Source organism: Solanum stenotomum, chromosome 4 (genome assembly GCF_019186545.1).
Source record: "Solanum stenotomum isolate F172 chromosome 4, ASM1918654v1, whole genome shotgun sequence".
Classification (NCBI taxonomy): Eukaryota; Viridiplantae; Streptophyta; class Magnoliopsida; order Solanales; family Solanaceae; genus Solanum; species Solanum stenotomum.
In genome coordinates this window covers 49,642,524-49,655,997 of record NC_064285.1, presented here as the reverse complement: position 1 = coordinate 49,655,997, position 13,474 = coordinate 49,642,524, and the positions used below count along the sequence as shown (strand labels likewise).

The following is a 13,474-nucleotide window of genomic DNA, read 5'->3' as shown; positions in this document are numbered from 1 at the left end:
TATTAGTTGCTCATGTTGTTCAAATTGTATTACTAGTGCTACCTGAAATCACAATGTTAACTAAACACTCAACGGCAAAGAAGTACACTAGAATTTGTTCGTGAAGAATAAAAAGAATTTTAGAAATTCTGTTTCAAGAAATAAGAGCAAACACATATCTTTATAAACAACAAACAATAGCATAAACATGTGCTTATTGGGCTTTATTGGAAAAGTCACAACCCCTTGGAAAAGCCACAATCCTTCAGAATAATCACAACCTTTCCTAAAAGTCACAAATATCACTATCTTTCGGAAAAGTCACATTCTTCATTTTCCTTTCAGACCTTTTAAAACCCAAAAATTCATGCTACTTCTCTTTTGTTGAGAGACAACACAGGGCTAAGAAGGGGTGGAAATTATCATACATCAATACCGAGAATAAGTTTACTTGTAACTATAATTGCTATAGACAATTTATGTTTTTGTTTTTTTTTGTATATTCTTTCTTTAATCTACAACTAACAAAGTTATAACACATGACACTCTTTTTTAATGTGATAATATATGATGTTCATTAATATATTATTATTTCAAAAATTGGGGTTCGGGAAAGGGATAAATAAAGTAGGAGATTACAATTAAGGTGAGGAATTAAATGATCTCACCAAAAAAGTAAAAATTTAGTAGTCAATTCTACTAAGATTATCCCATGTAATACTATATAACTACAATATGCAGCGATTTTAAACCATAAAAAACAGCAACAAGACATTTAAACTTAAAGTTTACAAGTCTTGTGTTTTAGTGAACAAAAGTATTCATCAAACTTCAAACACAAAACTTAAGAAATGAAATTAGGATAAAGGATACATACACAATGTAGACTTTGGTTGCCCTTTCAAAATCTTGATTTTCTTTGTGTTGATGTTGTTGAATGTATGTATATTTTCATGAAAGGGCTAATGTCACACTACTTAAATAGTGGCCATGGAGTTGACCATTTAATTTTTTCTATTTTTGGTCAGAGCATAGAAAGAATATATATAAATTAATCAATTAATGAGATCTTGACAATTAAGATAATTATGTCTTTAATTGTTCTTAGTTGATTATTTATCCTAAATAGGTTTCTGATGTCATGCTAAAATCATCATTGACGTAATAACTTACTTCTTACACATTTGAAAAAGATATAGTCCCTTGTTTCAATTTTTCACACCTATTTTCCCTTCTAATCTATTTAAAATTTTCCTTTTTAAAACTTTTAATTATATTTGAATCCATAAAATATAAGGAGAGATGTGACAAACTCACGTGCATCATCATGACGACAACTTTATGTTAAATGAGTTGTTATTCACCTCTCCACATTTCCTTTTTATTTTATAGGAGTACCAATTAATAGGACTTGATTTCCATTATGCCAATAATTTCTATTGATTTAGCTTAATGACTATATAATTGATATTTTACAACATTGCATTAAAAAAGAACCATGGTCAAGATATTGAGTTCTCTAACTAATCTCTATATATGTTGATAGATACTTGAGAAATTGAGTCCTCAGAGGAGAAATAAACTAATGATGACATGACAATATTCTGAGTAAAGTTTTGAGAATGACAAAGTGAACCAGGTTCACAAGCTTGTAGCAGAACTAAGGTAAAAGTGAGGGAAAGAAGAAATAACGCATCGAAGACAAACACTCCTAATTAAGGCAAAATAGTGAAGAAAACTCCTTATACAGAAAGGAGAAATATTTTAGGAAAAGAATTACATCCCTTATAGGATTCAATTAGGGTGGAATCCATCCTTCTAAAATGATCTTTGACAAAGAGAAAAACAACTTTCGAAATTGATAAAAAGAGAGAATTTAGTGGTGAGAGCAATGCAACTCTAAAGAGTATACGACAGAAGAAAGAAGAACTACAACTAGGTTTTTCTTTCTATAGGCTTAGTTTTGATTAGTTCATCTTAGAATAAATGTTTAGAGATAATTGTACTAAGAGTGAAAGAGAATTTGTGAGGTTTTGTAACAAAAAGTGAGTTTGGCTTCTTGGAGAGTAGAGTATATGATTATAGTTAATTGTTGAACAGTTAGAGTGAGCTATTTAGGTGATTTAATAGAGTTAGACTTTTTTATCTTAGAGTTGTAATCTAAAGTTTCTCTTTGAAGTTAGGGAAGTTTGGTTTAAAATTCTACGAGGGTAGATTGTTGTTTTTTCCCCTTGAGTAAGTATATTTTCCACGATAAAATCTCTATTTTATTGTTTTGCATTTTTGTCTCAAAAAATTCAACAAGAACCCAGTTCTTGTTTAGGTGGTCAAGGCTTTTTTAATTTGCCAAGCAACCCCCCTGTATTTGAAAATTCAGACCATCTTGAGTACGTGTACAAAAGAGGACAAGCCTTGTATGGATTAAACAAATCTCGAATAGCATTGTGCGATCACCTATCAAGCTTCTTGCTTGCACACGGGTATTCAAGAGGCAAGATTGACAATACACTGTTCTTCGAAATCAGGGCTCCAATATGGACGTAGTTCATGTTCATCTAGATGACATTATCTTTGGAGGAAAATATGCAAAACATGGGGCTGACTTTGTACAACTGATGAGCAACGACTTTTAAATGAGCATGATGGGAGAGCTCAACTTCTTCTTGGGTATTCAAATCAAATAGTCCTCTGGCAGTTGAACTCATCCGTAGAATTACATAAAGGCGCTTCTAAAGAAGTTCAACATGAATGATGAAAAGACGAATAACACTCCAATTTCAACAACAATGAAGATTGATAAAGATGAACCTGGTCCTGGGACATGACACAAAGTATATAGGAATGATCGGATCTATAATGTACGTTATGGCTAACAGACCTAACATTGTATTTAGTGTTGGACTTTGTGCATGCTTCCAATCATGTCCAAAGAAATCCCTTCTGAAGGCTATCAAAAGGATTTTGTGATATCTCAAACGAACGCAATGCCTGATTTTCTGGTATCCTAAAGATGATTCATTTGATCTAGTCAAATTTGCATTTGCAGATTACGTAGTTTACTTGGTAACTAGAAAAAACACATCTAAAATGGCTCAATTCTTAGGGCCATGCTTAGTATTATGAGCAACTAGGAAACATAACTCAGTCTCTTTGTCTATGGCTGAAGCAGAATACATTGTCATTACCTCTTGTTTTGCCCAACTTCTCTGAATCAAGCAACAACTTCAAGATTTTGGCATCATTGTAGACCTTTTTTCATTGCCGCCTTGGGGCTCATGACTAAGCTACTCAAGAGTGTGGACGTGGTCAACAACATTGAGAAATAAATGACCCATAGAAACTATAGACTAAGTCTCCATCCGCTGAAGCCATAACCCACAGAGAAAGCATTAAATTCTTTTCTTGTTAGTAGGTAGAATCATAGTAGTGTGGCCAAGCAACTTGTAGAACCTCATCTAATTCTCTGACACACTCATGGGAGCACTACTCTAACCTGTAGAATTGATCTTGAGGAGATCATTGAAGCTGCGAGGGATGAGTTAAGCTAAGAAAAAAACTCAGTAAACTTGGTCCAAGTGAAAAGAGGAGACCTAACTGCATTGATCTAAATAAAGGTACACTACGACTTACTAGCTGACCCATCTAACAGATACACAATGAATTCGGCTCCTCTCGACTCCACTAGACCTAGAATATGATGTCACTTATGGAAAGTTGTAATAAAGTTTTGGGTATCCCCACCCACAGCCCCAAAAAACCTTAGAGGTTAGAGTATGAGAAACACTCCAAGTATCTTCTTCTTTAACAGTATGGCTTCAGCCACATTCACGGGTTGGTCAACTCTAGGTGGTACCTAGTGGTGAGGTGCCTTCGCTATAGGCTGATCCTATGGTGCTAGTGTACGCTGAAGCTCTATCCCGATGCATGCCCCAAGCACAATCAGAAATTGTACAATGGTTGCCTGAAGGTACGAAGTCCTAGAGGGTCCAGGTGACAGCTGAGATGGACCTGACCCACTGATTGAACTAAAAATTAAACTACTAGAGGGTCAGCTAATGGCTATAGATCTCACTCTTTTTAGGGCTAGTGTTGCACTCCTGGCCGGCAGTAGAGGTCGACCCCTTTCTCGATTTGTCGTGTGGCGTTATGAGCCATCCTCTGAAAAGAATGAAACAAGTGAGATTTCAAGAAACCAACTACACACACTGCATGGAAGTGATATAAAAGAGGATAAATTCCAAAAGACACCATATAGCCTTCTAAAGATAGGATACATATGTCCCCATACCAATCCAGAAATCTCTAATCTGTATTAACTCTGCACAAGTCAGACAGGAAAAAATCTAGAGCTCTGATACCAACTTTTCATAAGCCGATCCTTTGAGTCATGAGGGCATATACTATAACCCTCAAGTAGGGAAACTAATGTGTAACCTAGAATAGCAAGCAATAAGTGTAACAGTACAACTAAATAGAAATCAAACTAAACCTAAACACAAAAGAAACACGGGAGCAAACAAAAAACTATATACAAAAGGTCCCTCCCATAACCTAGAAATCAGGAATACAGAGTTGTCTAAAAATCTTAAAAGTGGACAAAAATAAAGCATGTTCGAAAAGGAAAAAGACTAGCTAAATAAGTACATAATGAGATAAGCTGATACAAAACTCCAAGTGCTCACACTCATCTCCAAATCCCTAATTCTTCTAATTGCACAAACAATCACCGCAGCTGCATTATGAAACAAATTAAGATTGTATCATGAGTATAAAAACTGGGTACTTTGTGGACATCACATGTCAACTGAGCAAGTAAGGTAAAAATAATATGAAAAGATAGAATCTAGAAACAGACAGAGGTAAAAGCGGATATGAAAGAAAGCATACGAGCATACCGAAAGTAAATCAAGGTACACCTAAGCTAAATCTAACTGACCCCTATAAGCCTAGAACATACACTCATTCATATGTTTAAATGAAAATAAAATAGACCCTGTATGCCCGACAAATATAAAGAGTAACTAAGTCTACAAAAGAGAAAGGCACCACAAAGAAACAAAATTCAGGCTCCCAACCCAAGTAACCACAATATCTAGTAATCTAATCAACTTCCATCCTAACTAGCAAGAGTGATAATCAATCTAGGTCGCCCAGCCAACAAGTCCACTCCTAGCCCAACTAGCAAGACTGACATAGGGGTGTGTCGACTCCAAAAAGGGTCTAAAAAATATCGAAGCCACCCATCTAGAAAGACCACTTTAAATCCATCCAACTAGAAAGAGTGTCTCGAATGGTGTTGAATCCCAAAAAGATGTCAAATATGAGATCAATTAATACTAAGCCACTGTGGATCAACGTCCCCTCACTAGGAATCAAAAGAAGTATGCATCATGAATAACCCTAATCCCAAGTCGCCCGAAAAAGAACAAAACATATAGTACCACGTCGGAGGTCAAAATGGATATGAAAGAAAGCATATGACCATATTGAAAGTTAATCTAAGTAAATCTAGGCTTAACCTAACTGAAACCCTATAAGCCTATAATGTACACTCATACACATGTTAAAATGAAACTCAAACAGACCCCGTAAGCCCGATAGGTATAAAGAGTAACTAAGTCTACAATAGAGAAAGGCACCACAAATCCAAACCCAAGAAACAAAACTTAGTCTCCCAACCGAAGTAACCACAATATCAAGTAATCCAGTCAACTTCCAGCCCAGCTAGCAAGAGTGATAATCAATCTAGGCCGCCCAGCCAACTAGTCCACTCCCAAGAAGGTTGATTCCATCCTTGTATAGGGAGATGCAAATTAGCTCTCCTTTTTATGAGCACAAACCATAGGTTAAGGGACGATCAACTATTATTTGTTCTAATTAATGGATGGCACATATATTAATTTTCATATTAAGTTATCCTCATTAAAAAAAAAATGTCAATGAAAACAAGAGAAACAAACTAGAAATAGAATACATTATGACTAATTGGTCTGAAGGAAATAATTGCACTTGTTGGAAAAGCTAACAAATGCTTCATTAGTTATGATGTATTATTAGAAAAACTGTTGCAATCCTTATGCTTTGGTACTATAACAAGTTTCTCAGGATTTATTACATGCTCAAGTAAGAACTTCAAGAATTGATGGAGCGTTATTGCGTCAAAGCTACGCGTACGACTACAAAATGCCATAACCTTGACATTCTTCAAATTCTGTAAAGAAACTTTGAATATGTTTTGTTCAAACAGGATATACTTGTCTTCCAGTAAATCAATTTCTTCACCCTACAAAAAGCATGGTACTACAAATATAGAACAAGGACAAATCGGATTATGTGGTAAGCTTAATCAATATAGTAATGAAATTGAAGTCACTGAGGCTGTAAGGGATCAATATACATTTGACATAAAGATATTTTGAATTGAAAACATACTGGCATATCAGGAAATATCATTAGGTTTTCCAAATTATGAGTCCAACTTAAGAGGTTGTCTAGGAGAAGGAAAGTTTTGAAATACAAGAACTTATTGTCAACCATCTGCATTCCAGCAACACTAAAGAGATGTCTTCCTCTTCCAACATGAAACTGGAAATCACTCAAATGGAAGAATGAGGCAGAATAAACGTAGGTACATTGATTTACAGAGCTTACAAACTAAACTAGTAGTAATTTCCCATTCTTGTAACACCTTATAGCTTAGACCAATAAAAGGAACTGATATTTAACCTCACCTACTAAATTAAAACTATATGAGTTAATTAAAAGGAAGTAAATCAATAGATAATTAATCAGGTTAATTGAAAAAATCATCACCCCCATCGTACATTCAAATTGATAGGTAGAAAACGGGAGCTCAATTCACAATCAACAAAAAAAGACTGGAGACATTTGGGACTAAAAACTGACCTTGGTAAAGCATAATGACAATATTAGCTCATTAGCACAACGAACGCTTGCCAAAAGATCCTTCTATATGTTTTCATACATTTAAACTAATTCATCACAGTAGAGATCAAGATTTGTGTGGTTCAGAGATGACAAGTCCCTGAGCTTAATTTTCATATGATTAAAACCTCATAAATCGTTAAATGTTCAACAGATGGGGCAACAATTTCAAAGCAGCATGTATCACCTTCAAGTGAATACCGATCCTCGTCATGATGATCGTGATGGATCAATTGCAGTCATTATTAATCTTGACATTGCACAAATTCATTTCCTTCACGTATAATGTACTGCCTCTCCTTAACTACTCTACCATTAAAAAGTTTAGCCTAAACTTTATGTTCAGACGTGATGATGGTGTTTCTTATTTTCCCATAGTTGACAAGTGAATTGAACTTGTTGTGAATAAGAAAGTAGAGGATTTACGCCTGAATATATGTTCTAGAACTGCTTATCTGACTGGGAATTATGACCAACCCTATAGCTTGCTAGATGTTCTCTGTAGTAGTTCATCGATTATAAAACTCAATTGCAATAATTGCATAACATTAGAATAATGCGTACTAAATTGGACATATCTGAAGAGTTTAATGTTGGAAAGTTTGTTAATCTGGGATGAACACAATAAACAAACAATGTCAAATTGTCCTTAATTGGAATCTTTGAATCTATATGGATTTTGTGGTTTTAATCTATGGATTTTGTGCAAATGATTAACACAACAAAATCCATATAGATTCAATGATTCCAATTGAGGACAATTTGACATTATTTGTTTAATGAGTTCATCCAGGTTCTGAGATGATTAATTTAGTACGCAATCTTCTCATATTATGGAATTATTGCACTTAAGTTTTATAATTGATGAACTACTACAGAGAACTTCTAGCAAGCTATATGGTTGGTCATGCCTAGTCGAATAAACAATTCTATAACATATATTCAGGCGTAAATCCTCCACTTTCTTATTCACAGAAAATTCAAGCCACATGTCAATTACGGGAAAATATGACAGACCATCACCATATATGAACACAAAGTTTAGACTGCACATTTTAATGGCTAAGGAGAGGGAGTATATTATCTGTGAAGGAAATGAATTTGTACACTGATGAGCTATCTAAACGACCATAGTCCTCGGTGTCATAAACTACGTTGTTAATAGAAATCCAGAAGTATTGCCAATCTTTAGAGAGAGTAGATGTTTTGAATGTGTCTGTTATGGACAATAAAGAAAGAATTTGGATAATAAGACCATAAGGTAGCTTACTAATCCTATCAATTTCTTCACATTGTCTCAATTTTCGGGTTTTTTCTCAGGTAAGTTTTGAATAAGCAGACTTTCAGAGGTGCCAGAGAATTTGTCTTGGATGCTCATGTTGTTTAAATTTATTACTATTGCTATGTGAAATCACAATGTCATCTAATCACTCAACAGCAAAAAAGTACACTAGAATTTGTTTGTGAAGAATAAGAAGAATTTCAGAAATTCTGTTGTTAAAAATTAATAGCAAACACATATATTTATAAACAACAAACAATAGCGTAAACATGTGCTTATTGTGCTTTATTGGAAAAGTCACAACCCCTTGGAAAAGCCACAATCCTTTAGAATAATCACAACCTTTCCCAAAAGTCACAAAAGTCACCATCTTTCGGAAAAGTCAGAACTCTTCATTTTCCTTTCAAACCTTTTAAAACCCAAAAAGTTATGCTACTTCTCTTTTGTTGAGAAACAACACAGGGCTAAAAAGGGGTGGAAATTATCATATATCAATACCGAGAATAAGTTTACTTGTAACTATAATTGCTATAGACAATTTCTGTTTCTTTTTTTGTTTGTTTATTCTTTCTTTAATGTCCAACTACCAAAGTTATATCACAATACACTATTTTTTAATGTGATAATATATGATATTCATTAATATATTATTGTTTTAAAACTTAGTGGCCGGGAAAGAGAAAAATTAAGGAGGAGATTACAATTAAGGTGATAAATTGAATGATCTCTCCAAAAAAGTGAAAATTTAATAATCAATGCTACTAAGATTATCCCATGTAATACTATATAATTACAATTTGCAGCGATTTTAAACCATAAAAAAGAGCAATAAGACATTTAAACTTAAAGTTTACAAGTCCTGTATTTAGTAAACAAAATTATTCATCAAAATTGAAACACAAAAGTTAAGAAATAAATTCGGATAAAGAATACATACACGATGTAGACTTCGGTTGCCCTTTCAAAATCTTGATTTTTTTGTTTTGGTGTTGTTGAATGTATGTATATTTTCATGAAAGGGTTAATGTCACACTACTTATATAGTGGCCATGGAGTTGACCATTTAATTTTTTTCTATTTTTGGTGAGATCATAGAAAGAATATATATAAATTAATTAATTAATAAGATCTAGACATTCAAGATAATTATGTCTTTAATGGTTCTTAGTTGATTATTTATTCTAAATAGGTTTCTGATGTCATACAAAAATCATCGTTGATGTAATAATTTACTTCTTACATATTTGAAAAAGATATAATCCCTTGTTTCAATTTTTCACACCTATTTTCTCTTTTAATACATTTAAAATTATTATTTTCCTTTTTAAAATTTTTAATTATATTTGAATCCATAAAAGATAAGGAAAGACGTGACAAACTCACATGCATCAGCATGACACGAACTTTATGTTAAATGAGATTTCTTCAGGTCTCCACGTTGCATTTTCATTTTGTAGGAGTAGCAAATAATAGGACTTTATTTCCATTACGCAAATAATTTCTATTAATTTAGTTTAATGACTATATATTTAATATTTTACAATATTGCATTAAAAAAGAACCATGGTCAAGATATCGAGTTCTCTAACTAATCTCTATATATGTTGATAGATACTCGAGAAATTGAGTCCTTAGAGGAAAAATAAATTAATGATGGCATGACAATATTCTGAGTAAAGTTTTGACAATGACAAAGTGATCCAGGTTCACAAGCTTGTACCAGAACAAAGATAAAAGAGCGGGAAAGAAGAAATAACGCGTCAAAGATAAACACTCCTAACGAAGGAAGAATAGTGAAGAAGACTCCTTATACGAAAAGGAAAAAAAATTAGGAAAAGAATTACTTTCCCGGTAGGATTCAATTAGGGTTTAATCCTCTCTTATAAAAGGATCTTTGACAAAGAGAAACACATCTTTTGAAATTCATAAATTGAGAGAATTTAGTGGCGAGAGTAGTGCAATGATAGTGAGTATACGACAAATGAAAGAAGAACTACAATTAAGTTTTTTCTTATATAGGCTTAGTTTGGATTGGTTCATCTTATAATTATTGTTTAGAGATAATTGTACTAAGAGGGAAAGAGAATTTTTGAGGTTTTGTAACAAAAAGTGAGTTTGGTCTTCTTGGAGAGTAGAGTGTACGATTATAGTTAATTGCTGAACAATTAGAGTGAGCTATTTAGGTGATTTACTACAGTTAGTCTTTTTGATTATAGAGTTGTAATCTAAAGTTGCTCTTTGAAGTTAAGGAAATTTGGTTTAAAATGCTACTAGGGTAGATCATTGTTTTTTTTCCCTTTAGAAAGGAGGTTTTCCACGATAAAATCTCTATTTTATTGTATTGTATTTTTGTCTCTGAAAATTCAACAAGAACCCAGTGCTTATTAAGGTGGTCAAAGTTTCTTTAATTTGTCAAAAAAAACCCCGAATTTGAAAATTCTGACCATCCTGACTGCGTGTACAAAACAGGAAAAGCCTTGTATGGATTAAAACAATCCCCAAGAGCATGGTTCGATCAGCTATCAAGCTTCTTGCTTGCACACGGGTATTCAAGATGCAAGATTGACAATACAATGTTCTTCAAAATCATGGCTCCAATATTCTCATAATTTGTGTGTATCTAGATGACATTATATTTGGAGGAATATATGCAAAACATGGGGCTGACTTTGTACAACTGATGAGTAACGAATTTTAAATGAGCATGATGGGAGACCTCAACTTCTTCTTGGGGCTTCAAATCAAATAGTCCTCATATGGCAGTTCAACTCATCAGTCAAAGTACATAAAGGCGCTACTAAAGAGGTTCAACTTGAATGAAGCAAAGACGAATAGCACTCCAATTGCAACAACATCGAAGCTTGATAAAGATTAACCTAGTCCTGGTACATGACACAAAGTATATAGGAATGATCAGATCTCTATTGTACGTAATGGCTAACAGACCTAACATTGTATTTAGTGTTGGACTTTGTGCAAGCTTCCAATCATCTCTAAAGAAATTCCATTTGAAGGCTATCAAAAGGATTTTGTGATATCTCAAATGAACATTAAGCCTGGTTCTCTAGTATCCTATTTATGATTCATTTGATCTGGTCGGATTTGCATTTGCAGAATACGTAGTCTACTTGGTATGTAGAAAAAGCACATCTAAAATGGCTTACTTCTTATGGCCATGCTTAGTATTATGAGCAGCTAGGAAACATAACTCAGTCACCTTGTCTATGGCTAAAGCAAAATACGTTGTTGTTGCCTCGTCTTATGCCCTACTTCTCTGAATCAAGCAACAACTTCAATATTTTAACATCATTGTGGACCTTTTTTCATTACCTCCTTGGGGCTCATGACTAAGCTACTCAATAGTTTGTCTGTGATCAATAACATCGATAAATAAATGACCCATAGAAACGATAGACTAAGTCTCCATCCGCTGAAGCCATAACCCACAGACAAAGCATTAAACTCTTTTCTTGTTAATAGGTAGAATCATAGTGGTGTGGCCGAACAGCTTGTGGAACCTCGCCTCTTACTTTGACACACTCATGAGAGAACTTGTCACGCACCGAGCTACCTCGAGATGCGGACATAGGACATAGGATCACAAGTGGCCCCAAGCTAACCCTGCTGGCATGACATGAGCATACTAAGAATAATAATAACTGATGCGGAAGCTAAATCATGATAATGAAAGTGATGGGGAATACTCATATATTAAACTGAATGTATCAAATCTGAGAGTTATAATACAAAATAAATAACAACCTGAAATACTAAGTTGAATCTAACTATCTCTGAAAATAGCCTCTAACAGACTAAAAGTGCTGGGACATGCCCCAACTATGTCTAGAAAACTGAAACTAAAAGTCTGAAATAATGAAAAGATAACATGACTATTGTCCTCGAAGAATGAGGACTCACCACTGATGTTGCTGAACTGGAGATCAGAAACCGATCTAAGCGTGATCTAGATGCTTAGAATTTGAATCTACATCACAAGAAGATGTAGCGCAGAGTATCCATTAGTACTTGAAAGGTAATGAGCATGCATGATAGAGTAAAGCTGGAATAAACATATAACTGAACAAGCAAAAAAGAAAGAGTAAAATTTGAACATGATATAGATACTGAATACTGAGCTAACTGGATGCAATGACCAAATTTTAACATGTTGATGTTGAATACTGATTATACTAAAATATGGTCAATGCAATGAAGCCTAACTGAACTGTGGGAGCTAGTAATAAGAGATAATAAAACCACATGATCTAAATGTGGAGTTCGATGTATACGCCCCATCGAGAGGACCCAATACACCTAACCAAAGGTGTAGAGGCATGTTGGCGTGATTATTAAAATGATGCCCACAGAGGGGACTTACAACCTACATGGCTCATAGTTCTGGGACAATATGGGTGAGTGACCCTAGTCTAACTCGGTATTATGCTGCTCTCAATAGATTAAATGATTAACTCATCATGACTAAATTTCTGTAATATACTGGATAACTCAAAGTTGACATGCAAACTGAGAATTCACATTAATATATTGAAAGTAGTGCATTAAAAAACTGAGGCATGTATATCTGTAATATCTGAGCTAGCATGTGTAATTCAAGAACTGAAAAACTACCAAGCTAGGGTTCTGAAATTCGTGCAAGAAACGAAGTAATAACATGATAATCTGATTTGGAACATATAAATAACTAATTCATGATAATCTGCTGAGGTTCTAGCTACCCCAGGTCTAGTTAATAATAGGTAATCAAGAATCTGACTGAATTCTAGGGACCTAATGAGCGAAAGGAACCCACTAGTAGAATCCCGCATACCTCTTGATAAATTCCATTGAGAAATCTTTCGATTCGGGGCTGGAACTGATGGAAACTTGCTGCGTTCTTGGACTAGGGTTGCTCGCCTCTTTCTCCTCTTTTTCTTCTAATTTTCTAAGTTTTGATTAATGATATGTCGTAGGTAAGTTCTAGTTATGTTTCTAGGCAAAAATACTAAAAACCATGTAGTTTAGGGTTAAAACGACGTGGTTTAGGTGTCCAACGAAATAGGAAAAGACCAAAAGACCCTGACTTAAACTGCTGACGGGGCTGACCAAGGCTACCTTCACGGACCGTAAAAGGGACCAAAGACCGTGAAGTGGGTTGTGGTCTTCACTTGGTGACTACTCAACTGAGGGTCTCTCTCACGAGCCTTATCACGGTCCATGTGAGGGACCACGGACCGTGAAGGTCCTCGTGGTCCTAACTTGGGCTGAGGT

General features: G+C 34.5%; 1 protein-coding gene and 2 pseudogenes across 1 annotated transcript in view; 1 reads left to right on the top strand and 2 right to left on the bottom strand.

Moving 5' to 3' along the window:
- Window positions 1-13,474, top strand: part of LOC125862275 (anthranilate phosphoribosyltransferase, chloroplastic-like) — a 1,111,005-nt gene that overhangs the window by 393,355 nt on the left and 704,176 nt on the right. The gene's annotated exons all lie outside the window — the stretch shown is intronic.
- Window positions 5,755-5,815, bottom strand: LOC125863466 (U6atac minor spliceosomal RNA; annotated as a pseudogene).
- Window positions 5,939-8,302, bottom strand: LOC125862765 (F-box/FBD/LRR-repeat protein At5g56420-like; annotated as a pseudogene).